Below are 18,665 nucleotides of genomic sequence, written 5' to 3' on the forward strand. Positions count from 1 at the left end.
GGGGGGGGTGGAAACCCCTTACACCCTCCCCGTAACTACGCCACTGCCCACAATAATACCACAGTCCCATTATTACTCTAACTTCTCACACATCGAACTTCATTCTTTCTTCATATTTACATGTTTCATTTAATATTAATTAATATACCTAAATGTTAATAGATATTTGTAAGAATTTTAGGTCAACTTTGAATACTACTTTTCATAACTTTGATATTTTTGTTAGTAAACACTTATAAAAATGTATTTTTTCAGAACCCATCAAATGTAAATGTAATTGGTTACACTAATAACGATACTTATAATAATGATCTATCCTAAGCCAGTGTCTTCAATTATAATACATATAATACAAATATGTATTATATAATATTAATCATCTAAATATTTTTTACCAAAATATGTATGGATTTAGGTCTAAACTTGATTTGGGTAAATCCACTTTTCCGGTATTTGTCAATTACAATGTAATGATTCATAATGAAACTTGTTCACTTCTGAAATCAGTAAGTTTTTACTTGATTTAAACAAGTTCATTGTGTACAGGCTTAACATGAATAGCTCTACTAGCAACTGTTATGAAGGCATTGGGGTTATTATAAACGTTTGGTCTAAATTTAATCCTTAACCGTCACTATTATTTCCAGTAGGTAGTGTTAAACAAATCTTCGTTTTTATTAACATCTTCTCAGTAAAATTTTTCTTTGGTGCAGTATATCTACATCCCAATAGTCTTTTTTTTGTTAAACGAATCTCACGTAACTTCAATTGTATCAATATCCAGGGCCGGTTTTAGATACGATCGACGTGTGCGACGGGACAGGGAGCCAAAATCAGAAGGGCGCATGAGAGGCGTCAAAATTAGAATTAAATTTGATCAACCGTTGGCGACGCAAATTATCTACTAAAGATAGAAAAAAAATGTCATGATGTGATTCAATATAAATTTGATTATTGTTATAATTATCATTATTTATTATTCTATCAACATGGAAGGATTGGCCGCGCTTGTAAGTACAATTAGTTTTATGAACTATCACTATATTATAACAAATATTATTATGTTTGTTCTATGAATGATGTACTAATACGTGGAAAATATGCACGTTTGAAAAATTATTTTGATCATTCTTGATTATGAATGAGGCTTAGGTTATAATATGTATAATGCATATAATAATATTTTTAAAACCAAATATTTTTGAAAAAAAAATGTAGGGAGCCAATTAAATTGCACCTTTCATTCCGGTATAGATAGTTTGATCAAATTTTTGACTGAAGATTTTTGTTTTATGCATATGAATTAATTATAAAAATCATATATATAAATAATTATTTTAAACTGAAACATTTATATATCCAAATATAGATAGAATATACATGTTTAATTTCTAAATTAAAATTTTTAACGACAAAAAAACAACAAACTTTATAATTTAACTATCAATGAAGTACTGAAATAATCAAAATTGCAACCAATTGTTTTTCTAATGAGAATAAAACCTTGGTATTTGACTAGATAAAGCTAAATTTTACGAAAAACCATATCGACAAGTTCCAATAGTTACCGTTTACAGTTAATGCAATTCATATTAATATTCAATATTGATATTTATCGACACTATAGGTTTTTAAATATTTTAAATAACAAAAATGACGCACATATTATAAATACATACTGTCTTACAACATATTAATTTTAATATTATTACTCATAGTAGTGATATAGAATTTGCTTGTTTAGATGATTAGTAAGATAAAAGTATAAAAGTTATATAAAAGTGAACTATTGATTTATGACTGTTACTGATTTTATTAGACATTTTTCCTATTACACGTTTTTCATTGATAAGTTAAATAATTAATATTAGATCATTTAAAATAAAAATACAAATTTAGTTATTCATTTTAAAATCGTACATAAACATAAATTTTTAATTGCCATAACATCAATAGTATATAATTTCAGTTCGTGTTCACTGTCCGTCCGTGCAACACGTATATTACGTACTGTCTCATCCCATTTATAGCTTCCGATAGCAATTGCGTGTATCATTCTTATCTTACCCAGCGGTCAGGTATTATGATTATTTTCATTGTCTCAATTACACCGACTAAATAGGCAATTAAATATAATAGGCGAAATGCTCATTACCATGAGTATGAGCGATACTAACACTTCTACCCAAGGCCGGTGCGAGGGTAAGGCAACTTAGTCGGTCGCCGAAGGCGCCATTTTCAGGAGGGCGCCGAAATTGTTTTTTACAATTTTACACACATTTATCAGTATTATTATTATTTTTATTTAAGTGATTAAACACTTTTGGGCCCTACAAAATTATTTTTTATATACATCTTGAATATCACTATCAAATAATTAAAACAAACAGCTTTAATAATAACCAACTATTATTAATACTATTATTAATAAATAAAGTCATGTTTATTAATTTTTTTTTTTTGCACGAAAATTGTTTAAGATTATATTATTTCTATTTTTTTCAAAATAATTTTATTATTATTACTGTGTATAATCTACAATACATCTACAACTCAATACGTATTATATTTCATAACGACTTTTGTCTCGTAAATTCGTAAATAAAATACAGGTATTATTAAATAAAAAATAAATTTAGTTTTCCCTTATCACAGGACTTCTTTATTGAGTGAGGCCCTAAGGCGGGCGCGGACTCCGCATAATGGGTAATCCGGCACTGTATTTAGGTATAGTGTTGTTTTGCGAAGGTCGTCATCATTGTTATTCTTTATATGTATAAGAGTTCGGGTTTATTAACTGTTTATAGTATAATACAATCCCATTAACGTCGAAGTTTTTTTTTCAATAATTATTGTCTAAGATACTTGATTATTATTATTTTTTCAAAAAAATGAAATTGTATACTTGGATTCCGAAAAATTTGATGTTGCCACATGGCAACGCTAGGCGTTTATAATATAGTTTATAGCATAATATCAAAATAACACATTTTTTATTATTATTTCTCATATAAAATCCATCAGAACATCAAAACATTAATTATATATAATAATAATAATATTAAAAACATTCTTTATAATAATGTATTCGTAATATAAAGCACCTTGAAATATCTAAACAATGAATAAAACATAATTATAAAAAAAAAAAAAAATATTCAATCTATTTGTTGTACATAATAAATCAAAATATCAAAAAACTTTGGGAATATTTGTATTGTAAATTAATAAAAATAATACCTAATAATAAAATAATTATAAAAAGTATGATTATAGATATTTTACTATGGCAAATGAAAAGTCATGAAACAATCAATACACAATCCTAATTTGCATTTAGAACACATTGTCGGAACTATAGATTTAAAAGTTTTTCCTGCGCACCGTTTTTTTTTTTTATCTTCAAGTTGTCAAACAAGATGATCTATTTTATCATATCTTATAGAATCGGATATACGACTATGTGATTGTGAAAATGATGACATCGTGGGTCTCCCTATTCCTTTAGGAATGACTTTATATTTTTGTAAGTAAACATTTACAAGCTCTCTTCTAAACACAAGCTGGGATATTTTTTTGTTGCTTGTTTTGTTAAATAATATCCAACTATTTTGAAGAGCCACATCAAACATCCAAGTAATCAAAGGCCAATACCATTTCTCACCTCTAATGCCTATTCGATAGCAAGCTATATTTTGATCCATTTGATCTGTACCACCCATGTATGAATTATATTTTGAAACTAATTTTGGTCTTGATACCATTATATTCCGTTTACCTTGTTGACTATATCGTTTTACCTGTCCAATTTCTTGTGCACCACATGAAGATGAAATCATAGTAACTACAGCATTATCCATCCACCTTAAATACAAGAGTCCATCTTTTCTTTCAATAGCCGTTTCAAAATAACCACGATGTTTTTTTTAAAAAGTTTCTTGTTAGTCAAGGGATATTTTTTCGGAATTCTATTTTCACGAATAGTTCCAATTGCAGAATATCCTCGTAATTTCAAAAATGAAAATAAAGCAGCACCCGAAAATAAATTATCCATGTAGATATTATATTTAAATTCTCTTTTATTTTCAGGAATTTCATCTAATAATAATAACAATGGACTAGCAGCTTTTCCAAATAATAGTTCATAATCGGTATTAGATTTTGGATTTTTCCTTGGTATAATTCAAAATTGATTAAATATCTATCCTTCGTATTTAAACTCCATATTTTATAGCCAAATCTTATCGGTTTACCCCTAATAAACTGCTTGCAGCTATGTTTTCCAAAATATTTCACCATGCTCTCGTCATAAGCCAAGTGTTCATCTGGCACAAAATTATTAACACAACGGTTTTTTAACATTCCCATCAAAAGGCGTACTTTCCAACCTCTATCACTGTGATTAATTTCTGAATTATTGGCACAGTGAAAAAATCGACATATTTGTAAAAACCTATCTCTACGCATTGCTTGATTTACAGCTATGTTTTTCAAATCATCAGAAGAATCCCAATAGTGGCGTTTAGATGGCAAATTATTATATCCACTTAGGTATAAAATTGCTAAAAACATCGAATTTCGTCACCTGTTATATTGGGGTCGGAAAAATTTAAAAATAACGCGTAATTTTTTGTTTCCTCGACTAAATACATAATAATTTCATCATCAATTAATTTTTCAAAAATCTCTATGACAGATAAATGTTGATACTTGGAATAATCTGGTGTATGAAATTGTGATGGTCTTTCAATATCGAAATCAGCGCTTTTGATCCAGTCTGGATTACGTTTAGATTTTTTTCGATCGGCAATCCACTTTTGAAATTTGTCAGGTAGTAAAGTAGTAGATGAAGTTAGGGAAGTCTCTCCGTGAAGTTGATAAATATTCTGAGGTTCAAAATTATTATTATCCAATCCTATCCTATCATTGTTTGGGAGACGTATTTCAGCATTGGCTAATAATTGACGAGATGTGAGATTGTCGACAATACTATGAATAATAAAAAAAATAAAATAAAATAAAAAATAATAAAAATGTAGTTATAACTTATATGATTTACCCGCCCCCGTCGTCATCGCCTGAAACTGCGTCAGTATCGACATGTGGTTCGGGTGGTTCTATAAAAATATCCCCCTCAAAATCCTCATCCATAAGAATATCAAGTGCTTCAGACAGCGTAAAACCATTTCTAATTGAAAATAAATACTAATATTAGTTATTCAATGACCATAACCGCCTAGCGTTGCCATTTGGCAACATAATAATTCAGTCAAGCATATTGAATTAAATTTTTAAATGATTTTTATATTATTTATAAAAATATATAGCTTAGAATATTTACGAGTATAATCGGGTCCAGTAAAAAAAAGTAAAAAAAAATCTATTTAACATATGATAAAAATTACTTACTCAAAAGGAATATCCATGTTACACGAACAGCGTCAATTGTAGAAATAAAACAATAAAATATCTCATAATAACTATAATTGTAACCAAATATCGATAACGAGATTTAATCTACACACACTTATATATATATATGTATAGCTATACGAATCATCAGAATTGCGATAAGTATATTTCCTAATCCACAAGAAGTTTCCAAAAATAGGTCTATTTCCGTTGCCAAATGGCAACGCACGGCGCTAATGGGCTATACTAATATGTCATTTATTATGCTAAATATTTTCTTAATTTCTAAGGCAATGAACAGCAAAATTTTAAATTTGTCATTTTAAAAAAATTGGTAAGTATATACAGTGGCGTAGCCAAGGAGGGCTAAGGGGGCTATAGCCCCCCATGGGTCGTGTTTATATGTATAATGTATCTGGACTATTTAATAGAATCAATGGATGCTCGTTTTAATCAAAGGCTTATTGATGTTATGCCACATGAAGGACTTATTCCGGCCAATTTAAATATGTATGACGATAAAAATATTATAAAAACTGCTAAAATATATGTCCAAGATCTCCATGATGATACCTCATCTACAATCAGAGCTAACCTGTTCATATGGAGGCAACAATGGAGTCAAAATACTATTCCAAAACCGAATTCTGCTCTTGATTCACTCTCTCATCACACTAATCTTTGACCTAACATTAAAATACTTTTATAATTATTCGCCACGTTACCAGTTACCTCTTTCACTCCGGAAAGAACGTTTTCAGCACTTAATCGCTTAAAAAAAATTTTTTAAGAAGCACCATGTCGGAAAACAGACTGAATGGGTTAGCTATGGCTAATATAAATAAAAAAGAGCAATTCGATGAAAGTGAAATAATAACTGAATTTGCTAGAAATTCGCCTAAGAGGATGCAGCTGTCAGAGTGGAGCAAGTGACTGAACACTGAAACCAAAATTATTATTATTATTATTATAAATTATATATTAATAAATATTTTTAAAACTATACTAAAATGCTTGAATTACGTTTAGAAACTTGGTGGTAGATGGTGAGGGGGGGGGTTAAGGCTGAATTCTCATATCCTCTCTTACCTTACTTATCCTAAAAAGTAATTAGTCCCCCCATTTAAAAATCCTGGCTACGCCACTGAGTATATACAACATTATTACATTTGTTCACACCTGTGATTTTCATATATTAATACAATCTATCGATCGAGTCAGCTTCGACGGGCACACTTACAAAAAATATGATTATGTGTATCTATGATTAGTTCGATCAGTTTTCATAGAATATCGATAATAAGCTGGTGTAAATACGTATTTATAAAACAATTTATAGATTTATCGCGGCACACTTCAAGGGCGCTCGCGGCACACCGGTTGGGAACCAGTGGTTTGCACTAAATCAAATGGTTAACCGCACATCACATAATATAAACTTTCAAATTCATATTATTATTAAACTGATATATATGAATATATAAGCTTTTGAGTGTTGGTGTAACTAAGTGACGTCATTGTTGCTAAGGTAACACATTCGCGCAACAGACGGAAGCAGCGCAATCGTGAACGACGTTTGCAAAAGCCGGTAAAAATTAAATCAATTAGGCTTTTGCACACCTTTCAAGTTGAGCATATTGTGTTGGTGAATCGTAATATGCGCGTAAATGAAATAAACGCAATGCGTTTCTGGAAAATATACTTTTCAAAGTATAGTTGAGAGTACAAATAATACAAAAGCCATTAACGTTTTTAACGTTATTATAATACGTTGATATTAAGTATCATTGATTTAATCACAGTCTATTATAAACGAATACAAATGAATATTCTCATAACAAAAATAATCCTATCATCAGTTTTAAACTGACATACCCATTAATACAATTAACTTCGGGTTAAACATTTTTTTTTTTTTTTTTTAAACATTTGCTCGGCATAAAACTATAGGTACAAATATAGGATGTTTCTATATAAGTAAAAAATAATAATTACTAAATTTATAGTTAACGTCAAGGACTTTAAAATTGTTTAATTGAATCAATAAAAATATCTTATTTATCATTTGTATTATTATAAATCAGTTTAATACGACTGAAAAAAAGATAAAATAAATGATACAATATCACATAAATAAATATTAATAATAATTTTTCATTTTTCATTTTACTTTAAAATAATAGTTTGTACTATTCTTGAAAATTAAAATATAATTTTTTTTCCAAATTAAATTAAACGCCAGAAATCCTAAGTCTTAGTAGTTAATGTAATTTATATATTATTTAAGAATTTAGAATATAGGTTAAGAATGCACCTCACCGGCCTATATCCGTTGAACACACGGGCCTAACCTCTATATATAGAGTATATATAACAATATATTATTAGTAGTTAAATCTAATCATGATTTTTGAACTAAAGGGGAATTTTTATTGAAAAAAACTAGAAAGATTATTGCTGCATTAACCATGGAAGTAACGCAATATTTTACAGATAAACGAATAAATTTAATTCAAAATTTGTAATAGGTATATATTTTTTTTTCTTATTTAACTTTTTATTCTGCCGAACAAAGGGCTTGTTAATTATGTACATTGTGTATATTGTGTGCATTAGAATCGATGACTAAAAACAATTACTATTTCTCAATATTAACGTCAATATGTTTATAAGTGCTTATACATATATACATTTATTATACTAGTTGAATAAACTTGACTTCTCCCTAGTGTCAGGGTTTTATTTTTAAAATTAATTTACGTTTTTTGTCGACACTCGGGGGAGTATTTAGAAGAGGTATATGAAAAACATGTTCAACGCTGTCATCCGAAAATATTGATACATAAAAAAAAAGAATTTTTATTAATTTCATATATCAGGTTAGGGGTGGATCCTCTGATAAATAAAAGAATAACGGGGGTCAAAATTTAAAGAGATAGTAAATAATTTAAAATTATAAATTAAATTAATTATTTGATACAACACGTTACCCGATGTTAATCAGTTTGACATATTTAATTATTTTAATTAATTTAAAGTATATTTTATACCTGACATCTATGATAAAAACACTTGAATTCATTCTTTAGATAACAGGGAGGGAGAAGGTTGAGTAATTCCATCTCTGTTATGTATGTAAGAATGAAGACTTACTACGTTGGAGTGTGATTTTCCGTATATTATGTATTTTACTTTCGAAATGAATAAGATTTGCGGACGACATCGTAAACACTGAGTAAATATTATGCCTGATAATGTACCCCCCCCCACACTCCAACGAACGGTCGGTGAACGCATAAAAGAACGACGTAACGACTCAACGACGAACGCATAACAATGCGCTGTTGGACTTGCTGCGTCAAGGTTACAGGGATTCTCTCTTGCACCGATCATCAGTTAACTTCGCGGAAAGAAAGGAATAAATAAATTTTAGTCGTTTGTCCCCCTCGGTGACGGCACGCGACGATGCATACCGGCCATAATAATATGCCAAGACAGATTATTAACAATATCAAAACATTTAAATAGTAATATAATAAACGTATAAATAATATAGTCGTACAAGTATGTCCAGAATGAACTGCTATAAAATTTATTATAACGGCACGTGTAAGGGTGGTGAAGAGGCCAAAATATCGGTGCGCAGACGTTTTATGTAGGAGTGGAAAGGTTTTTCAGTCCTCGTTTAAGTAGTACTGCGTCATTTAATAAATTATTGTCGACGAAATTACACAATCAAGATATTTGTGAGAAACAATGATTTTAATTACATTATTTACTGTATTTACGCTCGTGTCCATGGATGGGATTTGAATAATAAACTAATGGTAATTATATGAAAAGAAAATAAGAAGAATACTATAAAATGAGTATCAATAGCAGGGGCGGCTCCAGAGCCTTGGTTAGGGGGGGGGGCAAGTTATAATTTTACAAAATCTTATAACAAAAAGAAAACAACAATTTTTACAACACAAATTCAAGTCGTCTATTTTTAAAATTGGCAAAAATATCAATAATATGATCTATTTGATATAGAATATCTACTTTATGCTATACATTAATTAGACATAATGCTGATAGTCTATCTTCAGTCATCATTGAACGAAGCCAGATTTTTAGTCTCCGAAGTGTGGAGAAACTTCTTTCAACCGTCATACCTCTATGGCTCTATCTACATACTTGTACGTGTCGTATTATAGTACATATTAGAATATACATTTTTTGTTAACAATATACATTTTTTTATAAATACAGTACGGGCTTGGGAGGGGGCGCGGCCCCTAGGGACCCCTCTGGAGCCACCTCTGATCAAAAACGACAATTTAATTTCTAAGTGATAAGATTTTGATTTTTTCTATAAATAATAAATTACTTAATTTTCAACGCACACATATATAAGTATACCTGTATACTAAACATATATTAATGGGTATAATAAATATTTCAATAGAAAAAAAAACATTAAAAAAAACACATTCTTTCAATTTTCTACATATAGTTAAAAGTAAATTTTACGAACACTAAGTATCAAAAAGTATCCACCTCCCTCCATTCACTTGTGCGCTAAACCCAAAATGTGATGAGAATACAATACGTGCGTATTGTGATCAAGAAAATTATGTTTATTGACACTCAGACACTTACAATTGTAATTTATACTTAAGAGTATTGCAGTCATTAAAGTGTTTAAATCGGTCAACAATTTCACACACAAGATCAAGTAAAACGATTGTCATAAACACAATTTGTAACAATTAAATATTTTAACCATTCGCTGGTATACAAAATTCTTTTGATTAATGTTATCGACAAAGCCTCTGGCGACGTATGAGTTGATTCCCAGATACATGTTTACCTGTGTCGATACCGGTGAATTAATTCCGTGGCTATTATGAGATAAGTACGAGTTGATTCCCTTAGGTATTTTATTGTTGTTTTGTGAATAAAATGTGACTTTTTTATTTTACATATTTTTAAATATTTACCAATATTTACATGTTTTGTACATTTTTTCATATTTTCATACCTATATAGTTTTTATTTATATTAAAATTATTATATTGGAATTAAATTTAAAAAAAAAATGAAAGAAGTTATTTCAAATGTTGATTCAGATACTGCATTCGCTGTTACACATGCTACTGATATTATGCAAAAAAAATGACCTGAAAAATCATTTACCATATATTTCTACAAAATTTTGTTTCTTGGTTAAAGTAATAAAAAATAAAAAACACAAATCTAACAATAAATGAAAGTCTTGCGATCTTGAAAAATTCAGAAAACAAATTAAATGATATTCAAGGAAAATTCCGAGCTATAATAAAAAATAAATTAAATTACTTAGGTACTCGGTAATAACGTTAGTTTACGAAAAATTAAAACTATTAGAGATATTCTTCTGAATAAAAATGAAAATACTTCAAATTATATTGAATTAACATCATCTGATATATGTAGTATGAAATATGCCCCGTTAACGTCTGTTAACGTTGAACGCTCCACTTAAAGTCGATTTTGGGACTTAATAACAGTACACTCAAATTTTAAAATCTCCAAATGTACGTTGTACCCAATTGTTTCGAAGAAGACAATGAATATGATTAGATGAATAATTATTAATCAGTAATTAAAAATTAATGTAAAACACCGATATTTTTGTTAAACATTTCACGTTATTTAATACATATTTTTACTTTTTTATTAAATAAAAATCTACGCCCTACTTATTAGTAACGAAAAAAAAAAAAAATCAGTGTTTTATTGAATTTTATCCTTTATGAGTTTATGATAGTTGATTTTAAACAGTAATTGTTGTAGTTAGGGAACATTCTAGAATTGTATACCCGTTTTCCAGTACCACTGCAGCTGTTATAAGTTCAACATTAGTTCGTAGTGTCGTAGTTCATAATGTCAATTTATGAATAAATATGTAATTTATAACAAGCGAAAAGTCTAAACCATTAATACTGATAGTTAGACTTTAGTAAAAGTAGCTGTAAGATTGGTTTAAAACTTAATTTCAGTAATAAAATTGCCAAAAGCAACACCAACCATAACCATGACAAAATTAAGGAAAGTATTATTAGGCGGCAAACGCTGAGTAATTGTTTAAAGAGGAAAACCGTGCAAGATGTTTTTGGAAAACCTTAAAAATTAGTTATACATATTTAATTAATTATCATGTCACCAAGATTCAAAATATGAAAACGCTTAAAAAAAAAATTGGGAGATTCCTCGTACTTTGGTCAACCTGCTCGTGGTATCTTCTAGGTAACGCTAATAGGCCGAAAATGTTCGTTCATACTTTGGAATCAATTCATACCCGCTTTAAATAAACCTGGAAATCGACTAATACATAAACGGAGTCTTGGAAAATCAACTCACCAATACCGAAGCCTCCAAGGCGTATTAAATGGGAAAACGAAAAGGATAATTTCCCCGGGATGCCGAAATCGAGTGCCTTAAAAGGGCGTCGACACTTAAAATTAAAATTGTTAAAAACTGTTTTCGTAATGACAAAGTACATGGTTACCCAATTTTTATTTTATTTGGTTTTTATTGAGAAACTATACAGATGATAAGTGATAAACCGTATCCGAAACCGTACGATTTATTAACTCTCGTCGTAACGATTTAATCATTTCAGGGCCTCGGAACGGTAATACGTGCGGGCCATGTACGACGCGATGCATACGGCGAGAAGTGCGTCGACTCATCGCTACCCCGTGCCCTGAGCATTCGTTTCCGATGATCTGGCACGAGTTCAAAATAACAAAAAGCGTCGTGTGCACGCCACCGGTGGTGCCTGGCTCGCGCGCGCGCGCGCGCGCCGTGTCGCCGATCGTCCGGTCGTGATGCAACCGGTGCAATATGACGATATAATAATACGAGATGTCGCCCCGAAGAGACTTGGGTTGGAAAGCGTGCGCGGCGGGAGCATAGAAAGACAGGACGAGGATGTAAAAAACGGAAAAAAAAAATAAATAATAATAATAACAGACAACGACGACCGGGAAGAATCATCTGTTCACACAACAATATTACACGTCGTCTACACAGCACACCACACGCGCGACACACGCGTTGGCGACATGAACAATGCAACGGTACAGTTGTTAACGTCCGCCCCCCTCCCCTCGTTTTTTATTCTTTGAGTACCGTTTCGTTCGTAGGTCTACGATTAAACAAGTACGCGCACACGAGACGAAGTATATTATGAACTTACATGGGACGAGCGAGGATGCTGCTGCTGCTGCTGCGGTCGGCGACTCCGCCGGTGCGCCGGTAACACCGCGGCGGACCCGCCGTTTGGCGACCACGTCCACCGAAGCCGCTGGCGGACGTCGTGGTCGGCGGTGCTCATCACGCGTCGCGACCGCGGTCACGGTTAGACGGACGAGGACGGCCCGCGGTGGTGTTTACGCGCGCGTACCAGTTACAGCGCCGCGTGGTCGGCGACGGTGGACGGAACTGGCGCGGCGAACAAGGCCCAAAAGCAGGATCGCGCGTGCACCGCGAAGTGCCGAAGCCGCGCTGCCGGGCTGTTCATGAAGAACTGGGGGACCCGGCGATCATGATTATTGGACGCGGCGGCCGCGGGGGTTTATTTCAAGACCTAGCACTAACCAATTTATTTATACAAAAGTTAAGTATAGCGCGCGTTAGCGTCTCTCCGCGCCGCGGTCGAGTGTTTTCGTACGCGTGTGCGTGTGTATACGTGCGCGCCTCGTGTCTTCGCACGCGCGCGCGTATGTGTGTGTGTATGTATGTGTGTGTGTGTGTGTGTGTGTGTTCGCGTGCCGCCGCCATGGGGTATGGAACATACGAATATATCTCGCCGGCGTGCGGTTTTATTTCGGTCCGTGTACGCGCACTGCGCGCGCCTCACATCCGCCGTCTTGTATTTTTACAGATCGCCAACGTCCGTCCGCCGCCGGCGAACTTCGCGCCCAAACTTTTCACGTGCACGCGCAGCTGCGCGATCCGCGCGCACGTCCGAACGGTACGGATGGGGGTGGGCCAGAGGACAACACCGACATTATTTGGGAAAAATCTCATTTTTCCGAGTCGTAACTCTTTTTTCTCCGTTCGGGCCGTTGCAAATTTTCTCTCCCCCCCATCATACTCCTCCTACTCCTCCTCCTCCTCCTCCTCCTTCTCCTCCCAATCCTAACGTGACCATACGGTATCGGGTTAGGGCCAAAGAGCCGCACTGCAGTCTCAAACTGTAATGCGTGCTGTACACGGTCCAAACTCGTCGGCCTACCACAGCGTGCCGGAGGTTGGATACGGAAAATGTTTGACCTGGACCGTGGAAATATGTATTAGGTGAGCATGTGGGCCGGTGCAGCAGTCCTAAATACAATATAGTGCATTCAAATGGAATACGAATATGGTTAAATGAACAAATCACAACTATTAAATGTGCAATTACAATTTAAATACTAAGTAATTGAACTTCGATTTAAACGAATCATGATAACGCAGTTTAATAATTTTAGGTAACGCTATTGAATAAATAATGAATAATAAATACTGTTGGTATGTATATGGTGCAAGGACTTGGACAAAAAGTTCAATTCTACGGTCCAAACCTGCTGTTCAATCCTCATATAGTGTGCGGGTATCTTAAGTACGCGGTACGTCATTGTCTCCTACCCTAACACCAATCGTAAGCACACGTTTATCCTTACCTCCCGCGCACGATCCTACCGGTTCTGTAGAGTGAACACTTTTTTTATTATTATTATTATTATTATTATTATATAATCTCCCCTTTTCCTGCATGGTACTGTACCAACTCGAATTTCGATGCGTATGCGTGTGTGTGTGTACGTGCGCTTGTGAACAGATGTTGCCGTGTCGGCGGTGATAGCGGCACGTGTCATCATCCCCGTCGCCACCGTTGCACCGTCATAGCGGTGGTTTTAAGTAACGGCGGCGGTGGTGGTGGCTGCCAAATGACGCGGTGGTGGTCGCGGGCACATGTGACTCGGTACGGGTGGCAGTGGCAATTGATGCTGCGGAGGTGGTAGTAGTGGTGGTAGCGGCACGACGTGGGTCGTGGACGTCGTCGTCTCGGCGGGAGGAAAACACATGGGTTGAGCGCGCGATGCTAGCACCTGTTGGGAGCTCGGTCGATCATCGACGCTGCAGCAGTGCGGGGAAGTTGTCGGGCTCTTTTCGAACCACGTTGCATCGCCTCTCCTATCCGGGTCTCTACCCACGCGTGTTGCCCGACCCGTTCGTCCCCTGTTCGCGCGGCAACGCCAACTTTTCACCTTTCGAGACGATGTTTGCTTTTGATTGCCGGTACACGCAAGACGTCAAAACCACCCCCAACCCTACCCCACGCAGCAGTATTTTCCAGTGATTTCTCCAAAAATTTATCAATATTCAATACGATGAATGTATTCCAGAGTTCATTTACACAACGCGCTTTATTTTCTCGAATACCAGTTCGACACAAATCTGAGCTTTGAACTTCCAATGTAAAGTATTTCAACGGTACACGTTGTTACACTATTTTCCAGAACGTTCGAGCACGCGAAATAGAAATAAGTATACTTTCGTAAAAAATTATATCAAAAGCCTTCTACGGTGATACAATTACACATTACGTACAGAATTTAATTCACAAATTAAAAATGTACTATGTGATTTTAATTCAAAATTCACATAGGTTCCTTTTAGTGTAAAATATGAAAGCACAATTAAAAAAAAAAAAAAAAAACATTATTGAATTATTCGTTTAACGCCTAACAGTTTATGAATTTTAATTATAATCGATGCATAATATATCTGAACAACACGTAACAGAATAATTAAATATTGATGATTCTACTTCATACTTGAAAAAAAAAGTCTAATAATTAATTAGATAATGAATCGTAATACCTAATAATTACTTATTGATTAGGTAATGCAAGAATTTTATCATTCGATTTTTTAATAGATTAAAAATTGACATTTAAATATTAAGCTAATTTAATTATTATATACTCGTATTAATATAATATGTTTTTATATTCTTTTAGGTATAAACTTCGTAAATTTAATTTTAAATAATCAGTACTTATAATATTTGACCTTTACACATTTTAATTATGTTTTACAATTGTTTCATGATTTAGTTGTTTTAATAAATTATTATTATTTTTTTTTTTTATTAAAAATTTTTGCAATATTCATAAATAATGTTGTATAATACATAATTAATAATCACTAGCTGATAATTATATACTTATGTTAAATTTAAATGTAAGTCATACTATACTTATATACTATACATAATTTATGAACAAATCGTTTTATTATTATTCATAATAAATGGTATTACTGCGAGATATTACTTATTACTTTTCCGACATTAATATAAAAATATTCAATTTTTTTTTTTTACTAACCACATGATAAAAAAATAACATGTAGTAAATGCTTTAAATTTCCTAATATAAATTTATTATTAAATTTTTTAAAAAATAACTATTTTTTTTTTTAGTTTTTAGTAAAATAGTACTAGGTATCTGTACTAATCTTTGTGTTTTGGTATTATCTCGTATAGTTTTCCAGATAAGTTATTATATAATTGTTATGAGGAAGGATATTATGGAGAAATAAAAAGTTAGACAAATAAATAGGTAGCTATAACCTTAATCTTCGATATTTCCTGTAAATATTAATGTTTATGAATTTTATTAAATTATAAATAAACTTTACGAAATTTTAAATGCGTGCTCAGTCATCAGACTATGGTTTATTTTAAATACCTAATGGTAAGGTTGATGGAAAGAAATTTTTAGGAAAAGCCATGATCCTAGACCTGTTACTTGGAGAAAAGTATTAATGTTGACTAGAACACCTACGGCTTACGAAAACATTAATAAGATTAATTATTAATAATATAATTAGTTAAAAATGGTTTTTTATATGATTTCCTCATATTGTTATTAATTTAAAAATGTATTATTATAAATTTGCTGTAAAATGTCAACCCTGGGTTGTTGTGCTTATGTTTTAAAATTATAATACGTTGTCACACTCATAAACATGTGCGATAGAGATTGCAATAAAGCACGTGTGGCTTTCTGCCATAAGTGTAGTATTTATTGTTAGTGAAAACTATTATTTTGACAAGTAAGTGAGTAAGAATTTGACAAAAGGTAAACAAACTCGTGGACGTAAATCTACTAAAAACAAAACTATCTACAGTAAGTACTACAGATATAGTAAAACCTATAATAGTACTAAGTAGGCCAGTACCGACATCATAAAAAACAGTCTCTTATGTACAAAATTCCATAAATTTTTCTTACGATATTATATATACATACAATACATAATTTATAAAATATAAGTAAACTTGTAAATAATAGCGAATTTAACAAAAGAAATTTTCTAAATTTCCTTGTGACATACAATCGGTTTTTTAACACGATATATACAAGCATTTAATACTACTACAAATACTACTATAGTTACCACACACATTCACCAGTAATTTATGTAATTGATTAATGTATGTACAAATCCTTGAACCGACTTGCAGTATGAGAATCAATCTGTGGTTAATAGTTAATACATCAAAACATTACAATGGTCATTACTATCGCGCATTCAAGGCAATTTCGTCAGCTCATTCAAAGTAAATTAATAGTTGATACTAAATTTATGAGAACCAAAATAGGGAAATTGAACGTAAAAATATATCTATGTTTTCAATAACGCAATATAATCGCCTGCGTAAGTAAAGTTCATGTTTTCGTTTATAATACTAATTGATCAATTAACTAATATTCTAATTACTCATATTAGTATTACACCTAATAATCGGTTTCGACAAGGTCTGTGAAATTGTATTATAACATACATATTAAATGTATCTTAAGAATTTACAGAGTATATAAAGTAAAAACAATATATGTATGAGGTATAAGGTAAGAACACTAATGTTAAGTGATTTTTATATTTTTATAAAAATATTTTGTTAAAAGTGTAATCTTAACAGTTCCGCAATAACCGTATGTGTTGTGTGTGTGCTAAACACACATTCCCAGGGCCCAGCATATAATGAGGCCAATGATAAAAATTGAAAAATTTGTAAAAATAAAAAATAAATAAAACCATTTTGTTGTAATAATTATTAATGGAGATTGAACAAGATTTGAATTATTTTGATTTGAACACATAATTCAACCTTTCTTTTGCGGCCTATGTAATTGAAATTAAAAATAGTTAGGGTACGATTGATTAAAGATAAAATTTTTCAGCAGCGCCTAGACGCGGAAGGAACACAAATTAGTGTCATTGCGGCACTGCATGTGAAAATTTGTTCTTATAACACGTTAATAATTATGCACAGTATATTGTTAAGTATTTAAATAAATTAATACTCACCACATAGTACAGATACTTCAAACTTTTTAATAATCTGAAAAAAAAAGATCAACTTTAAAAATGTTAAATATAAATAACTAATATGGTAAATTGCATTTATTTCATATAAAATAATATAAAAAGCATATTAATTAAAATGTTATTTATAAATTATTTGTATTGTTTTTTTCATAATTTTTAAGTAATCAAAATTCTGAATAATATAGAACTATAAATCCAGATATACTTATAATTAATATTAGCGCTTGGATATTATTAAAATATTTAATTTTATAAGAAATAAATAATTTGTCAAATGAATACGTTTTACAGAACTTTTCAAAACTTTGATAAAACGTTACATTTTGTGCACATCATATATTTATAAGACACATTTCAAATATAGGTATTCATATTCATAATTATCTAAAGCTTGTACTTGAATCATAAAGAAAATCAATTTAATTTTTAACTGATTACTTTATGTTTTATTTAGATTAATATTTAAATAAATAACTGCGCATAAATGGCAAAATAAAAATATATATTGATCCAAAAAAAACTTAGAGACATATTGTAATATATAGAAAAATAGTTTTATACAAATAAATAAAACTTTAAAGACGTCATAGTTTTTATCGTTATGATTCAGTATTAATGAAAAAAAACTGTAATTTAATAAAAAAAAAACTTGAAATTGAAAACAATTGTTAAAATACTATTGATTAAATACGATTATTTTAAATAATTCTATATTGATAGCTGCTTTAAAATATATTGAAATCGTTACATGTAATTAATATTTGTTTGGAAATTATTATTCAAAACTTGATTATTTATAAACATGTAGGTACCACAATACCACGTGATATATA

General features: G+C 31.5%; 1 protein-coding gene across 2 annotated transcripts in view; it reads right to left on the reverse strand.

Annotated features, from left to right (window-relative positions):
• The window catches only part of LOC112694494 (myocyte-specific enhancer factor 2-like), a 90,193-nt gene that overhangs the window by 54,790 nt on the left and 16,738 nt on the right, over nt 1-18,665 (reverse strand). The window contains exon 2 of one of the 2 annotated variants that reach the window (XM_025569971.1): nt 17,812-17,845. The gene's annotated coding sequence lies outside the window, so the exon portion shown is untranslated. Of the gene's footprint in view, nt 1-12,640; nt 12,970-17,811; nt 17,846-18,665 lie in introns of those variants that run through there. The other variant, XM_025569972.1, reaches the window with a different exon arrangement.

This window comes from Sipha flava, unplaced genomic scaffold (assembly GCF_003268045.1).
Source record: "Sipha flava isolate LNK unplaced genomic scaffold, YSA_version1 130_pilon_pilon, whole genome shotgun sequence".
In the NCBI taxonomy this organism is placed as follows: Eukaryota; Metazoa; Arthropoda; class Insecta; order Hemiptera; family Aphididae; genus Sipha; species Sipha flava.